Below are 24,734 nucleotides of genomic sequence, written 5' to 3' on the forward strand. Positions count from 1 at the left end.
TCTCTGCCTGTGGACAGAACTGCAGTTTGTCTGTCTCTCATTGGGTCGTTTGACTGCAGGTGGTTCTCCTTACTGGAGCTGTTGTTTGTGCCGGTGATGAGCGTCTGTTCCTCCGCTCCACAGCACACCAGGACTGAGAGGCGATTCAGTCTCACCTCAACTCTTTCAGCCTACAGGTTGCAGACATGCATCGCTGAGCGCACGACACGGACGCGGGAGGTGAGATGTTTTCATCCCTACGGAGATATTTGACTTGTTGCTTCTGTTTTTGTGTAAAGAATTGGCATGCTGACAGCTCAACTATATGTTCCAATTGTTATGAAACTGAATTTGTGGTCAGCTGCTATATAAGCTTCGACAAACTGCATTGGATGAACTTTTACGCCGCAATTTCGGTGTTTTGCGTTTAGATGTCTAAACGTTTGCAAACAGCGCCCATAACTTAAAACGACCTTTTTGAATCCAACTTCTTGTGTTTGTGGGATGCTTGCTTGATTCTTTGCAACCTTGCTGTTGCAGCGGCGCATCGCTCTGCGTGCTGCTCGGCCCAGAGCGTGCTCAAATATCGATTTCCGCAGAGGAATCTGGGTTTTATTGGGAACCTCGGGCTGTATGTGTGGGAGTGGGGGGCTTGACACAGTAACGGGCTCCGAGGCTGAATGTTTCTCCTTGCAGCCTGCTGGAAACATCTCTATCTTGCCAGAGTGCGCCTGGCTGCTTGGATGCGCTCCCGATGCGCTGGGCGCTGACTGCGAGCCAACAGGATTTAAGACGCCATTTCCCTATAAATGATCTTAATATCAGGTTATGTGTAATAATTACTGTGTTTTTCTCATGTTAGGTAGCTGTTTAAAGGTTCGGCTGATTCTACATATTAATCAACAAGTAGCTCCTGACAAACAATTGTTTCCATGAAAATTCTAACAAAAATGCCTCCAGGTGTTTTCTTACGCTTTTTATTCATTCCATAAGTATTCACTCCCCCTTTCACGATTTCTTTCCTAACAACAACGAATTTCAATGCATTTTACAAGTTATTTGATATAACTTATATCATGTGACCAGAGCAGGATTGTAAAGAGAAAAGAGAGTGGCGGTTTTCAAAATCCCTTACCAAAAAAAAGTATTTATCACCCTTACACTAATACCCCTAAATCAAATTTAATCAGTGTCTTAAGGATTTACATTATTAGTAAAACAGAATTCCACTTGTGTGTAACCTATTCCTCATATAAATACTACTGAGGTTTGTTAGAGAACATTAGTGAGCAAATAGCCTCACGAAGCTCAAGGAACACAACGGATGGGTCAGTGAGAAAGCTGTGGAGAAATTTAAAGCTTTAGGATAAAAGCAATACCACAAGTATTGAAGCTCATGCAGCACATTTTACTCCATCATCTAAAAATGATGGAGAAAAAGCTATGGCACAACTGCAAGAAATAATACATCCTCTTTGAACTGCAGTCCGACCAACCAATGGGCCAGACTAGGAGAGCATTAATCAGGGAAGCAACTATATGGTACCTCTGGAAGAACTGCACAGATCCACACCTCAGCTTGGAGAGGCAATTTTGGTATTTGAGGGTTGGTGAGAAGAAAGCTACACAACCCCTGTTTGTAGTTTCCACAAGCCATGTAGAGGACTCATGCAAAACACCAAGTGTGGAGGAAACCTAACATTTCCCATCGCCCTGAACCTACCATTCCCACCATAAAACATAGGGGTGGTAACATCATGTGGTTTTTTTTCCCCCCCACATGGCCAGGGAGGCTGGACAGAGTTTAATAGGAGCATGGATAGAGCTAAATACAGAGCAATCCTGGATGAAAAGTTGTTAAAGGCTGCCAAAAACTTAACACTGAGGTGAAGGTTCACCATCTAAAACCAGACTTCTTGTTTGGCAAAGAAGAATGGTCAAAGGCTTCGGTCTCTAGATGAGCAAAGCTGGTAGAGACATATCCCAAAGCACTAGAAGCTGTATTTGCCACAAAAGGTACTTCTAAAAAGTACTGACTCATGGGGGCTGAGTACAAATGTACAAATGCAATAAATACCTTCTAGATGCTTATTTGTTAAAGAAAAAGATAGAATCCAAGTATTTTCCGTCCTCAAACTTATGAGCTTCTCTTTGTTGTTTCTGCTATCACATAAAATCTGGATACAATTTCTGAAATTGTATGTCTGTAATGTGACCAAATGGAAAAATGTTTGAGGAACATATTTAATTCTAGAAGCCTTATATGAGTACAATCTGTAAGCTAATAGAATATGGATTTTAGGTATCAGAATTTTACCATTGCTTATTAGTTGCCCTTAGGCAGACAGTCAACGTTACTATGTTGAACATTACATCCACACAGACTGCATGCTACATCATGTAGTTTTTGACATTAGGCAATTTGTGAGGATAAGAAAAGGGTGGAAAAGATAGGTGTGCCAAGTTCAGAGGGCAAAGAGCAATGATTGGGAAACTACATAAGATGCAGCAGCAAGGGTGACTGAGCAGGGAGGTGTTGCTGGCAACCGGGTGGAGGTGGAGATAAGCAAAGAAAGAAAAAAGAAGTCTTGATGAAAGCGTGTGGTAGGAGCTCTGTTCTGCTGTGGAGGGCTTTGATTGCAACATGAAGGAGGAAAACACTGAAGACAGAAAGCCTGTGTGTGTGTATCTGTGTGTGTATGACTGTTTCCAGTTCACCAGATTGATTAACTGGCTTCTAATCCTCATTCAGTTGAGTTACCTCGTCAGTCACTGAACAACTTTCTGTCCACCTTCTTTCAGTGCCAGGCTATTTCAGCTCCATATTTTATCTGTGTGATGAATAATTCAGGAAGCACGGCCAACACTTAGAGCTCGGATGCTCTTCCCTCAAACCTGAATCTATTTGGAAAGTCTGAATAATGGATCTGTATTGTGTGGTATCCGAAGCGGTTAAAAGGTCGACTCAATAAATGCTTGCAAGTTATCGTCTCTATATATTGTCATTTGTCATTTATATGCATGCAAAGGCTGAAAGAGAGAGCAGTTTTCTAAAAACTTAATAAAAGACAAACTTTTGCTTGATTTTCTCTTTCATACTGTCCCTTAAGATGCTCTCTGATGCTTTTAAAGCTTCACTCCTCTGATTATTTCTTCCAGCCTCTCACTACATGCAACAGATAATGACAATTTTTTTTAACACCTGGACTGGTAATAAAAAGCCCGACATTCAGGAATAGAACTTTTACTTCTGTTATTCTCAAAAATAGTTAATATAAAAACCCAGATTATATTGGTTACTATGCTGGCCAGTTAGACCTGAGTAGAACACTGCCTGATAAGCGTTAATATAAAAAAATCTAATCATATTAATATATTTTTTTTAAATATACATTTTTACACCTAACTCAATACTGAGGATAATCAGTCATACTTAAAAAATAAAATTTAAGGTCAAATGGGGAGAGGCACATTGAAGGATTATTTTTGGAAAATATGAATTTTTGTTTTACACATATAAAACAAACAGTACAGAAATAGGGATTGGATCACTATTTCTGCAATTTGACATAACTATTTGACATAACTCTGTAGGCTGATACTGTAGGAGTTGCACCCTTTTTATGGCTGTAACTGGTGCCACGTTAACATATTTTATATTCCGATATTGCAGTCTTTCACTTAAAATTCTTAACTTGTATAACAGCTGTTAAAATACCTTGGATCATGTTCACTTGCCGTTTCCTGCTCGTTTAACAACAATCAAAGCCCTACATCATGATGCTTAGGTTGTCATGGAGATGCATCAGGGCAGAAGATGCATATGAAAGCTGCAGAGAAAGTGGATATTCAAGGGAGATTGTTCTATCAAACAGCAAATGTCACCTCAGGGCACCTCAGGCCGGTTAAATCGGTTAAATTTATGTCATAATCCACCCAGTTCATCCCTTTCCAATCATATAGTCAGATTCACAAATTAAACACAGTTCAATCTAAAATACATTGCAAATTCAGGCAGTCATCAATGACAATTGATACAAAGCTATCTGTCTAAGCAAGCCCAACCAAATGCATTAAGTCATCCGCTCTATAGCAATCCCTCAGCCTCAGCAAGCAAGTGGTGACAATGTAAAGGTACCTATCCTTTTTAACAGGAACAACCCTCCAGGAAAACCAGGTTTGGTGTGAGAGGCCATCTGCTGCAATCAGCTTTGGGTTAAGAGGACAAAAAAGAGACACAAAAACAAAATAAAAAGCACCAATTGAGGCATACTTTCTATGGAACAGAAACACAAAATACACAGAGTAAATTACAGCAATAGCTAAATGAATCCTAGTCCTATCGGATATCTGTGAGTAGAGCTATTTATGTATTTGCAAACAAGGCTGCTGTTAACCTGACTCAGTTACAGCAGTTCTGTCTGAAGGAAGATACCAAAATTCCTGCAAACTATTGTTAGGAGCTTGTGAAAGGATGCCCAAAATATTTGGCCCAAGTCACACAGGCAACACTTCCAAACACTAAGAAAATGTATGTCACAAATTTCAGAAAAGTAAAAAAAACATTACAAATAGCTTATAATTCCAACTGACCTGAAACATGCAATGTTTAGTCTAAATTAATGTCAGACAAGGCAAGGAGACTTTATTTATATAGCACATTTTAGTACCAAGGCAATTCACAGTGCTTTACATGATGAAAACATAAGAAAAGAAAACACATAGAAAAAAGTACATAGCAGTGGGATGATAAATGAAAGTAAAATAAAAGTTGGACTACAGACTAAAATGAATGATGTTTCAGTTTATAGTTTAAACAGAACAGTTAAAGGCAACTCTAAACAAATTATTTTTAACCTTGATTTAAAAGACTTCATAGATTTGGCAGTTCTTCAGTGATGTGCTTGTTATGACTATGAATCTGAGAATATTATTTAATATTAATATTTTAATATTTTATCAAATAATATTTCGGTCTGTTAAGGGTTATCTTGTGAATACCAGCCCAGTAAGGCGATGGTATTTGGACAAAATAGAAAGGTGTGAGACGAGCTCTGACATTATTGAACAACATAAACTCTGCACATGTATGAAATGAATTCACACAATGTCTTAAAATACAAGAATTTATTAACAAAAATAAGTCAACTCAAAGTCAAACATATTTCAATCAACAAACTCTTTACCATGCTAAAACAATCCAACTAAACTACCAAGCAGAATTAAAGAATAACGAAGACTCATGGGCTATGCACAATATAAACAAGTTGATTAAAGATGATTGGAAACCATGACTGAAAGATTGATGCAATATTACCATGCAATGTTCTTTATGTTTGAGAACCAAGGATTATCTTGAAGAATCTGGAAGTGACGTGAAGTTAGTCTTGGAACCAACTTAGACAACCATTCATAATGCAAGATCAGATAAAATATTATTTTAATAAAATAATGTTTTAAGAATGATCTGCTGAATAAAACCAACCTTCTGGATGACTAATCCTCAACAGTGTCTCATTAGCTGCCATTATTTACTAAAATAATGTTTAAGGAAATATTATTAAGGGAATATTTTGGAAAAGAGCCACATCTTTCTGGAGAAATGGGGCTTAATGGTGTTCACTTAGTTATCAGATTTAGTAAAATAATGTTTAGGGACTATTATTTACTAGCTTGAAAACTAACAACCTTTCTGTTAAATGTTCCCTAGCAGGCAAGCACGTGTTCTTAGCTTGTTAGCAGGGAAAGCTAACAAAGGAAGCTGATAGCGGCGCGTTATGGCCGATCTTCTGTTTAAAATCACCCTTTAAATGAAGTTTGTCTTAACTTTAAAAACACAAACAAAACCCAACTTCATAAAATGAAAAACGTTTAGATAATTTCAATCTAAATCCTTCTCTATTATTCTGCCCAAACCTAACCTCTTATGAAGGTGTTGAGGAGTTGTCCGGGCGACGATGAAGTTTGAAGAAACGTCCACAGTCAACAAACGGTTAGCTTCCAGCTAACCTTCGTAGCTGTGGATGGGCGGCCCGTTCTGTCCGCTGACCACACTGCACGTTACCACAAGATGAGGCTCCTGTTGTCCTTCCTTCAGACTCTGCTATGTAGAGACCGTGTCTCTGCAGGGAACTCTGGAACACAGTTTGTTTCTGCAGGCCTCAGAGAGAAAGTAAAGCAATGCTTATACATTAATCTCCCTTTTATGAATGAATACCGGATTCTTTCAACAGTAATTCATCAGTACTGAACTTGTGCATATGATCGCGTGATCTTATGACACCCTTGTATCCATTTTGAAGAGTTTGTGTCTGTTTGCCAGCAAAGAGACATTAGCGCGCTGTTCCCCCCTATCCGGTCCCTCTGGAGGCCCTGTGGAAGAGGCAGGATGTAGCAAGAGTGGTGCTTTTATTTGGACAGTGACGTCACAGGAAGTCCGCAGTTACCCCGTTTCCTGGCTCTGCCGGAAGTAGGTTAATGCAATTTATTTTGAAAGTTCCAGGAAAGTCTGTACTGTTACAGAGACCTTTGAAATGTTCAGACAAGTCCAACATATGTACCCTTGACATGTTGAGTCAAACCAAGGTTTTTAAGTGTTTACATAGGCGAAAGCGTTGTTCAGAGTTGTTTTTGGCAAACAGGCAAACAATGCAGTTGGAAAATCTGCAGGACTATCTAATGAAGGCATTTTCCAACAACCTGCACAGCTTACAAAGTCTCTCTATTGACTTTAAGAGAGGGTGTTCAGTTTTCACTTTTTCATAGCAGCCTGAACAGCCCAATTCTGATCTTTTCACCTCCAAAAAATCCAAACTGTGCCTCTTTCATGTGTGGTACTAAATCAGATACGTATTAGACAGTTTTCAAAGCGTCTGCAGTCTGAACGGTCATACGCATCCACGGACTTCTCTGTGGAAATAACGGTCACTGCTCCAACAAAGAGCATTGTAAATAGTTGTGCTCTCTTTTTTTCCTTCCCCTATTCATCTTAGAATGTGAACATAATATTAGCTCCTCCTTCCTCAACAACTTAATAACACACAGATGCCGACATCCATTAATACCTCTGTAAACAAAGTGCTGCTGTGTAACGTCTACGTTCTCCTTCTGTCGTTGGGGATCATGAACTGTTCAGACTGAAGTATGATAGTGTCGCATTTAATTAGTAGTTTGAATGGCCATGCAAAAAAAAAAAATCTGATTTCAGAAAAAAATCTGAATTAAGCATCGAAACTTGAAGGTAGCCTAAGAGATGACATAATTAAACTTTTAGATGTTGAGGCCATCTTGTTAATGTAGATATGTAAAGAAATCATCTAACTGAACTGTATTCTTCAGTTTGGAACAAATCTACATTAAGAGTTTAAATGAAAGCCTTGAGAAAAAAAAAATCTGAAAGAAATACAATGAGTGTATAATGCAACTGCCCCATGTGAAAGAGGAGACTTCTACTACAGCTCTTATAGCACAAAGTCTTGTATTTCATTCTTCAATATGACAAAAAACAGCTAATTTATCTTTTGGGAAAGGTCTTTAAATAGTAAGAAACACATCTCAAATAAGTGTGTATTCAACACATTCGATAGAATTTTGCATAAAGGCTTAGTATGATATGAGCTGTAAGTGAATAATAGAAGCTGTCTGATGCAGTGCTTTGAAAAACTATTAATACCCCTCTAACTTTTTCACATTTTTCTGCCATCCGCAACATTTTTTTAAACTTGAATGTCATGCATAGTTGTTAATTGACAGGAAAACAATACGTGGTTTTGAAAATATTTTTAGATAAAATCTGAAAACGATGAAGTGCATTTTTATTTTTAAGCTCCCAAAAAACTTTAAAGTCAATGCTTTCTTTGCATTATCAGCTGTTAGTCTTTCGGTATCAGTCTTCACCGGTTTTGCTAATTTAAAGGCTGACATTTTGGTTTATGCTTCTTTGCACAATAGCTCAAGCTGCGTCCGATTAAATGGAGACTGAGAAATTTCAAAGTCTTGCCATCAGATTCTAAATTGGGATTATTGTTCCGACTGAGCTGCAAGCGCTCCAGTTGTACAGGTCCTTCTCAAAATATTAGCATATTGTGATAAAGTTAATTATTTTCCATAATGTAATGATGAAAATGTAACATTCATATATTTTAGATTCATTGCACACTAACTGAAATATTTCAGGTCTTTTATTGTCTTAATACGGATGATTTTGGCATACAGCTCACAAAAACCCAAAATTCCTATCTCACAAAATTAGCATATTTCATCCGACCAATAAAAGAAAAGTGTTTTTAATACAAAAAACGTCAACCTTCAAATAATCATGTAGTTATGCACTCAATACTTGGTCGGGAATCCTTTTGCAGAAATGACTGCTTCAATGCGGCGTGGCATGGAGGCAATCAGCCTGTGGCACTGCTGAGGTCTTATGGAGGCCCAGGATGCTTCGATAGCGGCCTTTAGCTCATCCAGAGTGTTGGGTCTTGAGTCTCTCAACGTTCTCTTCACAATATCCCACAGATTCTCAATGGGGTTCAGGTCAGGAGAGTTGGCAGGCCAATTGAGCACAGTGATACCATGGTCAGTAAACCATTTACCAGTGGTTTTGGCACTGTGAGCAGGTGCCAGGTCGTGCTGAAAAATGAAATGTTCATCTCCATAAAGCTTTTCAGCAGATGGAAGCATTAAGTGCTCCAAAATCTCCTGATAGCTAGCTGCATTGACCCTGCCCTTGATAAAACACAGTGGACCAACACCAGCAGCTGACACAGCACCCCAGACCATCACTGACTGTGGGTACTTGACACTGGACTTCTGGCATTTTGGAATTTCCTTCTCCCCAGTCTTCCTCCAGACTCTGGCACCTTGATTTCCGAATGACATGCAGAATTTGCTTTCATCCAAAAAAAGTACTTTGGACCACTGAGCAACAGTCCAGTGCTGCTTCTCTGTAGCCCAGGTCAGGCGCTTCTGCCGCTGTTTCTGGTTCAAAAGTGGCTTGACCTGGGGAATGCGGCACCTGTAGCCCATTTCCTGCACACGCCTGTGCACGGTGGCTCTGGATGTTTCTACTCCAGACTCAGTCCACTGCTTCCGCAGGTCCCCCAAGGTCTGGAATCGGCCCTTCTCCACAATCTTCCTCAGGGTCCGGTCACCTCTTCTCGTTGTGCAGCGTTTTCTGCCACACTTTTTCCTTCCCACAGACTTCCCACTGAGGTGCCTTGATACAGCACTCTGGGAACAGCCTATTTGTTCAGAAATTTCTTTCTGTGTCTTACCCTCTTGCTTGAGGGTGTCAATAGTGTCCTTCTGGACAGCAGTCAGGTCGGCAGTCTTACCCATGATTGGGGTTTTGAGTGATGAACCAGACTGGGAGTTTTAAAGGCCTCAGGAATCTTTTGCAGGTGTTTAGAGTTAACTCGTTGATTCAGATGATTAGGTTCATAGCTCGTTTAGAGACCCTTTTGATGATATGCTAATTTTGTGAGATAGGAATTTTGGGTTTTCATGAGCTGTATGCCAAAATCATCTGTATTAAGACAATAAAAGACCTGAAATATTTCAGTTAGTGTGCAATGAATCTAAAATATATGAATGTTAAATTTTCATCCCAGGAGGGAGGAGAAGTGAGATGATGGAAAACTCCGGGAGCGTGTCGGATAAGTGAAAGGTCCAGGTAATTCTGTTCTACTTGCACTTGAGGTGGAGGTGGCACCAGCTGGATGATCTTGGTGGGGAGCACGGTGGAGGGTGAGCCAGGTTCGTTCACAGGAAGCCTGAGGAGACTTGAAATCCGTAAAGTTCTCTTGTGGAGAGAGAGTCTGGATCTTCTGGATACGCAGACTGGATAAGAAGCTCGGAACTGGAGGTAACCTGGGAAGGAGGACACAAGAAGGTAAGTACTCAGAAAATAATCACAAGGAGACTTGTCTTGGCCAACCAGAGTTTCCACTGTAGGTTAAAACTCAGGCACCGGAGTGTTGGCAACGTTGGGTACTTGAGCACCTCTCCTAATGAGGCTGATGGAGAACACCTGTGGAGTCAGCTCCTACTGTGCATCTGGTGCCATCTAGAGGTTGGATGGGGTTAATAGCAGGTAAAATAGGTGAACAGAAAGAAACTCCCAGAACTCTGACAATCTTAAATGGTGTTTTCAGTCTGTGTGTAATTATTTTATATAATGCGTTTCACTTAGTGAATGGTGTTACTGAAATAAATGCACTTATCAAGTATTTTCTAATTATTGAATATAAGTACTGTATTTGCAGGTGTGCTTAGAAATTGTTTAAAAAGCAGTATTTTGTATTTGCTCAGATTATCTTTGATTGATAAGAAAATTTGTTTATTTCATTGTGGCGAAAAATCAGAAACATAACAAATCTGTCAGGGGGGGAATATGTTTGTATTGCATTGCATCCTTTTCCTTCCCACTCACAATTATATGTTATTTTTTCTTGGTCTATTACATAAAAAAGCAAAAAAAATATTTAGAAGTTTTTTTGTAATGTGAAGAATGTGAAAAATTTCAAGGGACATGAGTGCTTTTTTGAAGTACTGTTTTACTCTGAAGTCCCAATCATAAAATGAATGCATGATCAAATTGTGGAGGTTGTCCTCAAGCTTAAAGGTCAATCCCTCCATCAGTAGATGCATTTACCAGTCTCTGTGAGAAGGACAGAAATAGAGCTGCAAGCCAGGTTGACCGTAGGACCCTGTCGCTGATTTGTTATAAGCATTTCATCTCCTGGAACATTCACAGCTCTGTAGTACACTCTTGACTTTCATCATCTTTGCTTTCAGCCACACCACAAGCCATTTAATGTAGACTAAGCAGGAGTCTTGGAGAGTAACCTACTCGGTGTGTACCTGACTGTGCGTGGCATGTTCATGTGGTAGCATAGAGGAGTGTGTCTGTGTGTGTTTTCTCTCTCAGGCCAGTTGTGCAGAGGATGAGCAGCGGCCTGCAAATATTTAGCTAACATTTTGTTTCCATCACGGTGTGCTACTCTGGAAAGAATCCTCAAATAAGAGCTTGATGTCTCTGTAAGTAGTCTGTTACAAACAGTCACATTTTTGCAGTGCAAGCTCTGTGTACTCGTATGCACTTGTGTTGCCTTCATTTTTTGTTGTTGCTCTCTCACGTTACAGTGCTTACTCTCAGGTTTGAGAGATAAAATGGACATGCTTCCTTTTGACCCAAGATATGTGATGAGAGACTCATTGCTCTACTGGCTTTGTACCCACACTGTCATGACAGGTGATTGGGGTCAACGTTTCTACACAAAGGGTTACATTTGACTGATTCTACGAGGCCTGACAAGAGACTGATGTTCTAATTTATTCAAAATCCACCAGTTGCTTAAAAAAATCACCTGAAAGCATCCCTAATTATATCTGATTATTAAATCACCCCATGCTTATCACAAACTATGTCACATTTGACGCTTTCATCAACAGTAGATGACAGAAACTTCATTCTCATGACAGCTTCCTTTGATTGATTTGACAGCCTGATGAGATTTTAGAGAGCCTCCTTGAATAATTTTGCATCATGATGAAGAAACAGCATTATTTGAACACAAACACACCATGTCAACCCTCAGATGAAAAGAAAAGTGGAGGTTTTTAAATAATGCCTACTTGTATACCTAACATTTTAATAATGCAGGAGTAACTGTGCTAATTAAGGAAGGCTGATGATATTTAAACTCCTGCTACGGTAGACGCTAATTTTAATAAATAGTAAAAATGACCACTAATTAAATTTAGTGCCTTTTTCTATATATAATATATAACCTAACAAGAAAAAAGTCCACTTCATACAAGTAGATACATTTCTGATTACCTAAGTTTTAATGTGAACAAGAGAAAAGAAAATCTTGCAGATTTTAGAGGAAGTATAACACTTTTGGGGTCCACTTGGACAACAGATTGGACGGGAGACAGAACAGTGAAGCTGTGTACAGGAAGGGATTGAGCAGGCTGTACTTAGTGAGGAAACATAGGTTGTTCAGCGTTGGCAGCAAGATGCAGCTGATCTTCTAAAAGTCTGTTGTTGAGAGTTTAATCTCTTCTGCTTGCATCTGTTGGACTAACAGCATTTGGCCCAGAGTCTAAAAAACACTCAAGCTCAAAAAAGATGCCCGGTTCTGTTCTGGGGACTGTTCCGGAGCTTCTAGAGCTAATTGTGAACAAAGAAATATAATGAAGAACATAGTGGACAACCCTAAGCTTCATCTTCATAACACAACAACTCAACAAACCACCGTCTTCAGTCAGATTCACTTCAGCACAACGCAGTACAGGAGATCCTTCCAGCTCACATTTGCTACCATCTCTACTTACTCTTTATTGACACTTGCATAATAAGACCTCCTTCAAAGTGTCATTTCTGATTTCTCGTTTGAGATTAATAATTGTTTTTTGAATTGAATTAGAGATCCAGCGAGTAACTATGATGTACCCTGACTAACCGGTTGGGAAAAAAAAAGAAATCCCCCTGTTTTCTGATCAGTGAATGCACCATACATAACAGCTATCACACACGGTGGCTTGGAAGTTGTTGCCAAGGGAAACATCTCAAAGTTAGCTATTTCTTAAAATAAAGTCAGAGAAATCACAGAAGCTGTAAGAGGCTTTTTAAAAGGAAACCCTATTTTCTACAGAGGCATGTTGGCCGGTTATTCTACCTGCTCCAACAGAGCAACACTGAGGTTGGTGCTGGGCATTTTGGTTGGTTCATGTACAAAGTTCAGCTTAGTTTTTAACACTTAATCAAATGAAGATGTCTTTGAGTTTCGTTTTATTTTCTTTCTGACATTTTTGCATTGGTTACATACTTTATTGTGGAATGTTTAATTTTCGATCTCAGGTTAGACCAGTATATAGGTCTAAACCACAGCTATGAATAGACCTTTTATTTACTGATGTCTAAATGAGGTCTAGATATGGTTTTAACATGTAAATCAGGTCTTACTAAGAGGGATAAATTATCCATCAAAATCAGCTCTGTCAGTGTTTGAAGAGAGCTATATGATTGATATGAAGTTTAAATGTCTTTATCTGACACTCTATTTAAATTTACTGATGTGCACAATAGCTGTTATGATATCTTGAAGATCATGACTGCAGTCACTGAGGAAGTTCCTATACAGTCACAAACAGTGTGTGCAGCCTCTTTATGTAGAAAATTTAATTCACAATAAACATGTTTTTGTGCATTTTATTATCATTGGCATAAAAATATGCAGATGACACTTTTATGACTGTTGTTTTTTTCTTTTTTGCATCTATATTAACCATCTGTGTAATAATTCTGTACCTAACAACAACAACTATAGTTAATTTTTGAGGAAGAGTCAAACAAAACATAACAAGAAGAAGTTTGGGTCTTTGAAAGAATCAGTTCTCACTGAATAATAAAAAAAAAGATTTAAAAAAGTAAAACTTGGCCCCACAGGTTGATTTTTCAAAGGAACATTCAGAACAAATTGTTTAAAGGGCCCTCTGAGGAGGATCTCCTCAATGAAGATGTTCACTAGATCTTGTTTTCAACATTTGCCACTGACAATTCTTGTCAGAGGCAAATGTCTTGTTAAACTCACTCCATATCTTAAGTGTCAGGCAGCTCTTTTATGTTTTGTTTATGTTTTTAGTAGCAAACTAGGAAAACATTTGGATTACTGCCTTTGCACTGATGGTCTCCTTGTTTTTTTTTTTTCTTCATTATTGCTGTATTTAAATAGTGCCTCTACAAAACTACTAATTGTGAAGTGTAATGTATAATACATGGTTTTAAAATATTTTAGCAATAGAAATCTGAAAAGTGTAGGGTGTATTTATATTTGCCCCTCCTAAACTAATACTTGGTAGATTCAACTTTCACTCCTTGTCTTTCTGGGTATCTCTACTACTTCTTTACTAACTTTGCATACATAGAAACATTTTGCTCATTCAAAACAACTCAGCCACTGACAGGTCTGTGGAGTGTACCACTAATAGTTGCCATGTCAACAGATTCTCCTGCTTGAGCTGTATATCTGTGCAGCTCCTCCAGAGATACCATGGGCCTCTGCTGCTTCTCTGATTCATGCTCTCCTGTCGGCTCAGGTAGATGGTCTGGTCTTGGTAGGTTTGCAGTTGTCATACTTCATTTTCAGATGTTGGAATAAACAATGCTTGCTGAGTTTTCAAAGCTGTATTTCTACTGAGATGAAATAGTTTTGTACTAAATAGGTGGTTCCTAGAAGCCATTGGTTACTCTGGATTTTAATTAAGAGTATCAGATTGAATGGAGCAGAATATAAATGCATGGCGCACCTTTCAGAGTTGTATTTGTTTCTCCGTCCGATAAAATATGGGAGAGTTCATGAGGTGTGAATACTTTTACATGGCACTGTGTGTTTGATCTATCACAGTGTGTTGTCCGGATTGTTCATCACACATTTTGATCTAAATTCCTGTAATGTTCCTGCAAAAAAAAAAAAAAAAAGTTGCTTTAAAGAGTTTTGGAAAAAAAACGTCTAATGTTCCAAAAGCAACTTCGGGAAAAAAAGATGATTTCTGATACAAGAATTGTCTATATTTATTTTGTTCAAAGTACTCAAGTCACATTGAACAGAATCATGGGTTGTAACTGGCTCAGATTGTCACTGAGAGCGTACTTTACATATCCATTATTGTTAAAGTTATTATTTAACCACAGTCCTTTTGTACATTCATTCACGTTTCTGTTTTCAAATTCCTCAAAATATCTCTACTCTATGATGTATTCCCCATTCATGTATCTCTCTTTATCTCCTATTACTAGCTCTGTCATTTTGACAACCTGTTACATCAGCTTGTCACACAGGAATAGCAAGATTATCTTCGCTGCCATTCATCTTTTTAATCTTTGGGCTGCCGCCTCTGGGAGATGCCGATGTGTCTAAAGTTGTTCAATTATACATGCTATGCGGTCTCTTGTCTCACACGCTCTGGCTCCCCACACTACAAGAGGAAAGCACTGCAGAGCATTACGCATCAGATGTGTGTGGAAAGTGCTGCTACTGTATGCAGTACCTTGTGATTTCATCTGACTCATTGATGTTTTCTTTACGTTGAACCTGATGAATTATACTATCACGTTAGTGTGACTTGATGTTCTGAAGTTTATTGGTCTCGTAGATTCTTAAACCTCGATAAATGGGCTTTTCAATGTTAAAATCAGTGATTTTTAAATCTGCCCTTGTTGTTGGTGAAAATCCAACACAATTGGACATACTGTAACTTATAGGGTTTAGCTGAATGCTTTAAATATTGTTTATATGTTTCATTTAGCAAAACATTTACAGCTGATTCCTTGACAGATGTTAAAATGGCCACAAAGAAAAAATATATGAAAGCAAGAGAGTTTGTCTCTGACAGGAAATGAGACAGGCATCTCTCCAAAAATAATAAAATAATGTAAAAGGATTATCAAATTTGAAACTATCTATTTTTATGTACATTTAATACAAATTGTTTAAATTTATTTATGTTTAGGTAATCTTTTATTTTACTGACATGTTAGTTCTGACTGGAAGTAAGTCAGTCCTGAGTCACATCTGACAGATAATCTGTGGAGGGAGCTACAGATTAGGGTGATGGCAAGGAGGGCTGCCAATCTGAAAGACTTGGAGCTCATCACCAAAGATAAATTATCAGATTTAGGGCAGCGTCTGTAAGTGGGCAGCAAAGCCTCGTTGACCCGTCCCGCTCTGGATGGGTTGTACTGGAATTCTAATTTTGATGTGATAGTTATATTGCCATTAGAGATTTCCACATTGATAAATGAGAAGTCTTGACACACCATTTTTTAATAAAATGTATAAAAACAGATGAATAGTTTTTTCCAGACAGATATTTATATTTTACTTGAACACTCAGTTGAATCTGCCTCTGGCTTCATTATGACAACCTGTTTTGACCGACCTGTCACTTCTCTCCCTCTCCACGTGTGACCTGTGACATGATCTCCTACCTGAATAATACAATTCACACACCTTAAATGATGAAACTGAAATCATGCAAAATGTTACAGAACTTGATTTTGAAGTGGTTGTGATTTACAACTAGTACAAAAACTGTTTTATCCATTTAACTGAGCCTTATCCATACTTGTTCTGTTTTATTGCCCAGCTGCTGAACAATTCATTACCTCAGAGCTATAATTTCATCACAAAACTGTGTCTACATTATGTCAATTTGTTTGATACAGAAGCTTGATAAAATATTGTTATAATAAATCATTTGGTTAAACAGCACATGCACTGAGAAGTGTTTGGAAAGGTCCAGTTCATAGTCAGCACTAAATTTGAAGCTGCAGTTAGATTTCTCCATGACTAAATAAAGTTACTCATAGATACACATTATAACATTACCAGGAGCATGATGAAAAAAACAGAAGTTTTGGATTGGTAAAGAAAAAGCTGATGTGAAAAACTAGTTTCACCGTTGGTGTTCAGTCCAGGTTTAACCAGTCTATATATTGCAATTAAAACACGTGTTTCCATCTAAAGTTGGCATAATATGCTAGTAAAGCAATGCAGGAAAAGTTTCAACAACTAGTTTTAAACTAGAAACCCAAATTGTTTTGTGTTTTCAAAAACAGAATCAAGTTTTCAGTAATGTCAACTTGTGTTTTACATAATCTTTGTTCATATAGAGCAGTTCAGTTCAGTTTCTACGAGTCAGAGTTTAGATGATGAACTTGAGATTATCAAATGTAGTTCAGATTCCCATAAAAACTGTGAAATAGCCCTTTAATTTAGTGCCAAGTTGGAACCTTTGAATCAGATATCAACGTCAGTGTCATCAGCCTGATGCTGGTGGGCTGTTCTACATTTTGTCTGGACACAACAGAACCAACGTCTACTTGTCCCGACAAGCAAATAAGCAGCACAGAACCTGTTCAGATGGCAGTTGACATTCTTTTATTTTTATACTGATTACTGAAAGGATGGCGCCCAGGGCGGTGAGCCACGTTGCCCATGTTAAACACAGCCCAAACCACCCCCACTCCCCCAGATTACATACTCATACATGACACGGACAGAACAGTATATGACCGAGTAGTTTATTATCTCCACCAGCATTACTGCTGGGAGTATAAATTAAGAGAGCAGTTCCTAAAAAGTTCAGATTAATTTCTGAATGTGTCTCCCAGATCATGCAGATCATGTCCTTGTTCTCACTAAAGGTGATTATTGGTTTCTCTAAAGTATGGAAATCTTCCCTCTTTCAGTCATCTCTTCCACTTCTGGTGACTTAATTAGCAAATTATGTCCAGAAATGCAGAGTTTTGTTCTTTCCTGCCTTTGATGCCCAGCTTGTTAGTACTGGTGGTCATGCTGGTCACCTCCAAGAGTTTTATTTGCATTTAGAAAATGATCTGTCTGCAGAGACCTAACCTCAAAGATTCAGTCTAATTGGAGTTTTTTCAGTGATGGAAAACATTCAAAGCTCTTTCCTCTCCAGGATTGGGCTGGAGGAACCGTCTTTTTCAGCAAGTGTCACACTGGTTGATGTGTGTGCCACATAAGTAGCACTTTTATTAAACAGTGGTGCTTTTGAAAATGGTAACTGAACTGTACTTTTACCGAAAGAGCAGTAGTTTAAAATTACACTAGAGCTAGAAATCTCCTTAAATAAACTTTATTAACTTGGCACAGCCAATCCAATGATCTCTACAGAAAAGCCAACCTATCATAAATAAGCTTCAGTGCAATCCTTCTGTGATCAGATTGCTCTGGTGCTGGGGTTTTAAGGTTGGGAACATCTTTCCACCTTTGCTGTTTTATGTACCCTGAGTGTGTAGTAATCATGAAGCGTTTCACTCAGGCAATCATGAGCTGAGCCATTAGAGACTGAAGCAGCCTTTTGGGGACTGGTGGCAACCAGGAAACCGTGAGCTGCTAGAGGAAGGCTGATGTAAGACTTTAGAGTGGAAAAAACTACCACCTCTGCTCTCTGGGACAGCTTGTTTACCGGCACTACTGTTTCTTCCCACTACTTCACTTCCTTCCTTCCCTCCTTCAGGCATTTCTTTTCTAAAATGTTCTCTCCAGCAGGTGTTTCAGATAGCCTAGTTTCAGGTGCTGCATGCCTCTTTTCAAATGAGAACCCTCTGCCTCACCTAAAGTGTGCATTTCCATTTCTGTCCTGTGTTCATCTAAAGCCCTGGTACCCTCTGGTGGCAATCAGTCTGCTCCCTAGCACAGTAGCTGGGAGCATGAGGGGGGTTGGCCAGCTGCAGGGCTGAGTTCTGCACACCATCATTTCTGTACATGCTTGTCTCATTTCACCATGTATTTTTTTTTCATCTGTTATCTCATCAGTATTCCCTCTTTTCAATACAGATAGCCACAAGATATTTCTCACCATTAAAACCAAAAATTAAATCACAACCTAAACCTTGCTTTAAAAATCTATTTAAACCCCTTTCTTTCACATTTTCTCATGTTACCACTAACTTAAATGCTATTTAGTGGGATTTTAGGTGATTGTCCCTTAAACTGCACATATTTGATGCTTACACTTGGTTTCTGAATAGCCTAATATATTCTGTAAAGATCATCATTGTATATTTACACATAATAAAATTAGTTTCGGACTTTGCTTTTTTGTAGCTAAAAGGCGCATCAGTTCTGTCCTCTCTTTGCAGGAGCAAACATGTTGTCATGACAAAAATCACTTGCAGAGCCATAATATCACCTTTGTTCTTGATAGTGAGATTTCTGGTAGCATTGTTGCTGGAGCAACGGAGGAAGGTTGAAAAATGAGTCTATATCTGTCGATTGAGCATCTTGTTGCTAGACTGCAGACGTGCATAGATTTATTTATGGGACTTCATTCTCTCTGTTGTTGTGTCATCTGTGTTTTAAACACTTGATTTAGAAAGTTTCACTCGCCAGCTCAGATGAAAAGAGGCCGCGATTGCAATTGCTCAAAATCACAGCTTCCTGTGGGTGCAATTAGTTACCACCCCTTAATCAGCGATGAGTGTGTTTTAAATGCTGGCTTTTAGCTTGTTCTCGTCGAGTTGGGCTGGTTCGTTTTTTTATTTTTATTTATTTGTTAACTTTGAAGAAAAGTCATCAAAGACTTCAATTTCCTAAGCAGCTTTCACAAGTTTGTTCTGTTCTGAATCAGACTCTGTGCTTCAAACCTAGAGAACCTGAGACCCTTTGGTAATGCAGTTTATGGTCTGTGGAAAGCTTGTGTGTTTCTGGGTGATTGTTAGGAATTTCGTAATCTTCAGTACTGATATATCCAGTCCACACATTTAGCAAAAACAGTCTATTTTAGCTGTTTTTGGAAACATTTGATTTTGCAAATATCAAACAAAAATATTTACCATAACTAGAATTAGAGTCTTTTTTCAGCTCAACTTCACCTGTGTGATCTGATTATTCTTTAACTTAAGCCTACGTTATTCTCAATTTAAACAAACACACACACAAAAATAAGCTGATCTAAATTAGAATCAACATGATGTTTATTACACTCTAATTAGCTAACAGTCTCAGTGTAATGTTTTGAAATTTCAAAAGTTAAAACGGGAATGCTGTAATACTATATACAAATGCTTTCAATCAATGTCTTGGAAACAAAGAGCTACAACACTGGTTTGTATTCCTAGTTTCCCAAATCCCAATTCTGAGTTCCAAATGGCTATTCCTAATTTTCCAGTCTACCAAATAACTATTCCCAGAGTTCCAAACATCTATTCCCAGGGTTCCAAATACATATATCAAGAGTTCAAAATAGCTATACCCAGAGTCTCAGATAGTTGCTCTCAAAGTTCCAAATAGCCATGCAAATAACTATTCTTTGAGTTTCAAATAGCTTTTTCCCAAAGTTCCTCGAAACTCTTCCCAGATTCCAAAATAGCTATTTCCCAAAGTTTAAATGTAACATAAGAAGTAAAACTGAGATGCAAGCAAACTTTATAATGTTTCAAATATATGATTGGTCCCAGATTTGGTTTAACATACATGTCCTTCCTATCCCAATTTTACATTCACTTAAATACTTTGGTACATTTACATTAAATTAATCATATGTTTAGTTTGACATGGTTTATTAACGTCAGAGAAAATGGGAAAGAGGGCTCTTCTGAGGGACGTTGACAGCTGCATCCAGGTGACCTAGTTTCTGTTTGGATGATTTGGAAAACATCACACTGGCAGATATATAGGATCCTAATTAACTAATACAAATTAGAAACTGGTTATAAATGGTACAAAGGCAAATCCCAACAAGTCAATGGAAAAAGCAAGTGGAATTATTTGAATTAACAGATGATTATCAAGCATCTAAATACCAGTTAATTAATTCAGTTCAATCCTGCTTGACCTATATAACACCAACACCCATCGCAGATATTTTAAAGCCAGTTCCACATCTGTGGAGACTGACTCTTTAGAGCATGCATGATTCCCTTTTAACAGAAACAAGCCTTCAGCAGAAATCAGCTCATAGAAACTGACCCTGCTGTTTGCGGCTGCATGGTGCATGGTACAAACAAACCGGACAGTGGATAAAATAGAAAGAGACAGCATTCAAAATTGTAATCTTGTACGCTCATAAGCGTGTGCTTATAAACTTATTGTAAGGGGGATGAGCTGGACAGTAAAGCATAAAGCTTTTTTAGAGATGATGGTCGTTTAAATCACAGGTAAGTGGGCTGTCAAGAAGTATCAATATGTAATGGATCATGAGCAGAAGTGGAATTATTGCTCACCAGTCGGTAAGAATATATAGATTTTGCCTTTTGTTTTCTATCACTCAGTTATCTTTGCCCACCTGCTCCTCATGTTCATCTTGTGCTCACTTGTTTCCACTACAGTAATTACCTCACTAGTATTTATACCACTGGTTTGTTCTCACTTGTTGACAGATTCTTCCATATGTCTCCTGGCCCACTCTGGTCCTGTTTATGCTTCATGTGAGGTTTTGTTTGTTTCCTGCTTTGTCGATGTTTTTGAATCCTTTGTGTATCAGAAAGTGAGATCAGTTGTATCGGTTGTTACATATTCGCCACACACATGTAAACTATCTACTGATTGACTGCAGATCAGTGAACAAAGCCCCTAAAACAGAACCTAAAACATATATGCAGAATTGGCATAATATGACCGCGGTGAGGTGTGCTGATTAACACTGATTATTTCATTATTATGGCATCTGGTAGTGTGGGGATACATTAAGCAGCAAGAGAACATTTTGTCCTCAAAGTTATTGGGTTGGAAGCAGGGAGAATGGGCAAGCAAGTTTGACTAGACCCAAATAATGATAGCTAGTCAGAGCATCTCCAAATCCCCAATTGGACTGTTCCCACTCTGCAGTGTAATTATCTTTATGTATATATCAAATGTGGTTAAAGGAAGAAACATTACCGATCTGGGGATTGGGCCTTGGGCAGACATGGGTCACTGATGCATGTGGTGAATGAAGACTGGCCCGTTTGGTTTAATCCAACATACAAGCTACTGTAGCTCGAATTACTCTATAAGCGTGCCTGAAAGAAGAAACAATGAGCATCAGAACAGGACCACTGAACAATTAAAGCGGGTGAGGTGAGTTGGTCTGATTACTCTTGCTTTCTTTTAACATCACTTAGATGACTAGGTGTGTGTCTGCTTTCTTTACCTGGGGAACCCCTGGCACCAGGATCCACTATGAGAAGAAAGCGAGTCAGCAGAGGTAGTGAGTGAGATTCATTCAATGATCTGGTGGCAACTCTGGGGTCCTGCCATTAAACGGTGATGCTACTTTTACAAGTAGCACCTATCTTAGCATTGTTACGGACCACGTACAACCTTTCACTAAAATGGTATTTCTGATGGTTGTGGCCTCTGTTAGCATGATCCTACAAACAAAAAGCAAAAATGGCGGTGTGGCGCAGCGCGTGACCACGGTACGGAGACCTCAGTCCTTAACGCAGCAGTCCTCGCTGTCCCGACCCAGGAGGCATGGCTTTCAAATTCCCCAGATCTCAGTCCAGTCAAGTTTCTGTGGAATGTGCCAGAAAGATCATATTGTTATGCCTGATTGATTTTTCATCTATAATTTTAGGTACCTCATGTCTCATGAACATTTCTTTTTTACTCTGCAGTCATATGATAGCTTTCACCACTCGTTCAGAATCTGACATGAAACATTTATGAAGCTTATGAATCATCTGTCCTTTTTAGTCGTTTGCAGTCTTATTGACCCCTTAGCTCAATTTGCGGTACTAAGAGAATGCACTGACACACATTTATTCACATATTACTGACCCAAAGAGCCAAAGACTGACTCTTTATCTTACCCATGGCCACTTTTACACAACGATAAGTGGATGCAGGGATTGTAACATCCACCTGCTGATTAGCGGATGAGCATCTATGCTTTTCAAACATCAGTACCTGAATATGCAATACTGTATGTGGTAAAATTCTGAATAGACATACAGCTAAAATGTAAAATTATAAGCCTAAGTATTTATGATGTCAGCATTTTAAACGTCCAACTTTCCACATTTATGTGCAACATTTTTTCTATTTATAATTGCCTAATTTAAACATTTGAGCTCTTGGATAAACCCATCAGGCATGGGCTGATGTCACTAATGGCATAAAATCCTAATTAAATCATCAGTGAAAACTGTATTTGGGTAACCTTTTCAGATCAGTGGCCAAGATCCTTGAAAAAATAAAACATGAACCAATCCAAAACTGACCCATTTAACGGCCCTGTGATATTTTAGAAATGTCCAAGAATCATCACTCGAGAGAAAAAAGGAAACCATTCACAACCTTGTAGGGAAGCAACCATTCACAGCACAGCACAACAAATCTACAGCTAATCTGAGGCAATCTAGCACCAACCTGCCAACAGCATAGCAGGAGGCTTTATAACAGGCTGCTCAGGAGCCAGAGATAGCAAGGAAATAATTAAAGTCCTTCTGTTATAATGTTCTTTCTGCCCTTTCCAGAATAACTATGACTCTGTTCAGCTGAACTTCGTGAAAGTCTTGTAAAAGTATTAACTCCCCTTGACCTTTTCCACATTTCTTGATACATACCATGTAACAACCACAAACCTGATTGCCTTTAACTGGGATTAAATGTAATAAACCAACAACAAAAAAATAGCATAAAGACCAAGGAACACAGGAGACAGGTCAGGGATTTAGTTGTGGAAAAGTTTAAAGTGGAATTAGGTTATTACTAAATCTCGAGCTTTGAACACCTCAATTCATAATCCAAAACTGGAGAGAATATTGCCCAAGACATGGCAGTCCAAGTAAAATAACAGGAGAGCATTGCAGATCATTAATCAGAGAAGGAGCCAAGCAACCCAATTTAAAGCTCAAGCAGAAAAACTAAAAAAATCCAAAGTATGAAGCAGATAGGAGGGAGAAGAAGGGAAAGGGGAATAATGAAAAAGATGGCAGAAGGTGTTAGAATGCACTATCAACCATGTCTTGAAACGGTAAATATTAGTTAATTTGTTACTGGTTAAAAAATGCCATTGGTAGTATGGAGAGCCGTTTCATTCAAAATTAAATAAATACTGCTATTGATAAATTATTAATAAATATTCCATGATATAAATAAATATCACCATGAAATAAAGCAAAATAATTATGTTAAAATACATTTTTATCTTATTTTATTTAATTCATTTCAAGATTTAATTTACTTAAAGATTGATTTAATTTACTTATAGATTTATTTATTTCATAATGCAGTTTTATTTTGTGTAACTTTTATTGTGTAAAGCTACTTTACATATTTCAGTGACTTTTACTTTTTAACCCTGTTTTTCATTTTAAGCTCTTTTTATTTCATGTTCTTATATTCAAATGAGGGGGCGGAGTTTTAACTGTGGGGCGGCGCTGGGACAGCAGGGCGGAGCTCAATTCGTGGCTGAGGCCGGCAGAAGACAGCATGCCGGAGGGAGCCAGGGGATTCCGGTGCCAGACCGGCCGTAAAAAGCCTGCCACGGTGGTTGCTGCTGTTTTTGTGGAAGCTGTTTGTGCAATAAGTCTTCGTCATCCTTTCAGCACGTCATACACACACATAGTGCTATTTATTTTCTATCTCAAGTAAATACAGCCACCTTATGTTATGGGTCTAACGCTGTTTATTAAATAAAAAACAATAATGACATCATCACTTAAAAGTAACAGGTTATAACAATAATGACATCCCGTGTGTCGATAATCAGCATTGGTTTCTACAAAAACAGCGGCAACCGCCGTGGCAGGCTTTTACGGCCGGAGCTAGGGGAGGGAGAAGGAATCCCCTGGCCCCCTCCAGCATGCTGTCTTCGGGTAGGCAACGTCATGCTTCTGCCGGCCTCAGAGCTCCGCCCTGCTGTCCCAGCGCCGCCCCACAGACAAAACGCCGCCCCCTCATTTGAATATTAGAACATGAAATAAAAAGAGCTTAAAATGAAAAACAGGGTTAAAAAGTAAAAGTCACTGAAATATGTAAAGTAGCTTTACAATAAAAGTTTCACAAAATAAAACTGCATTATGAAATAAATAAATAAATCTTTAAGTAAATTAAATAAATCTTTAAGTAAATTAAATCTTGAAATGAATTAAATCAAACAATATAAACATTTCTTGTAACATAAGTATTTGTTTTTATTTCATGGGGATATTTTATTTATTTCATGGAATATTTATCAATAATTTATCAATAGCAGTATTTATTTATTTAATTTTGTATCAAATAGCTTTCCAT

General features: G+C 38.3%; 1 protein-coding gene across 1 annotated transcript in view; it reads left to right on the top strand.

The window, feature by feature from the left end:
* The window catches only part of LOC124857106 (G-protein coupled receptor 22-like), a 28,312-nt gene continuing 3,578 nt past the window's right edge, over positions 1–24,734 (top strand). The window contains exon 1 of the mRNA XM_047348226.1: positions 1–219. The gene's annotated coding sequence lies outside the window, so the exon portion shown is untranslated. The remainder of the gene's footprint in view (positions 220–24,734) is intronic.

Source organism: Girardinichthys multiradiatus, chromosome 20 (genome assembly GCF_021462225.1).
Source record: "Girardinichthys multiradiatus isolate DD_20200921_A chromosome 20, DD_fGirMul_XY1, whole genome shotgun sequence".
In the NCBI taxonomy this organism is placed as follows: Eukaryota; Metazoa; Chordata; class Actinopteri; order Cyprinodontiformes; family Goodeidae; genus Girardinichthys; species Girardinichthys multiradiatus.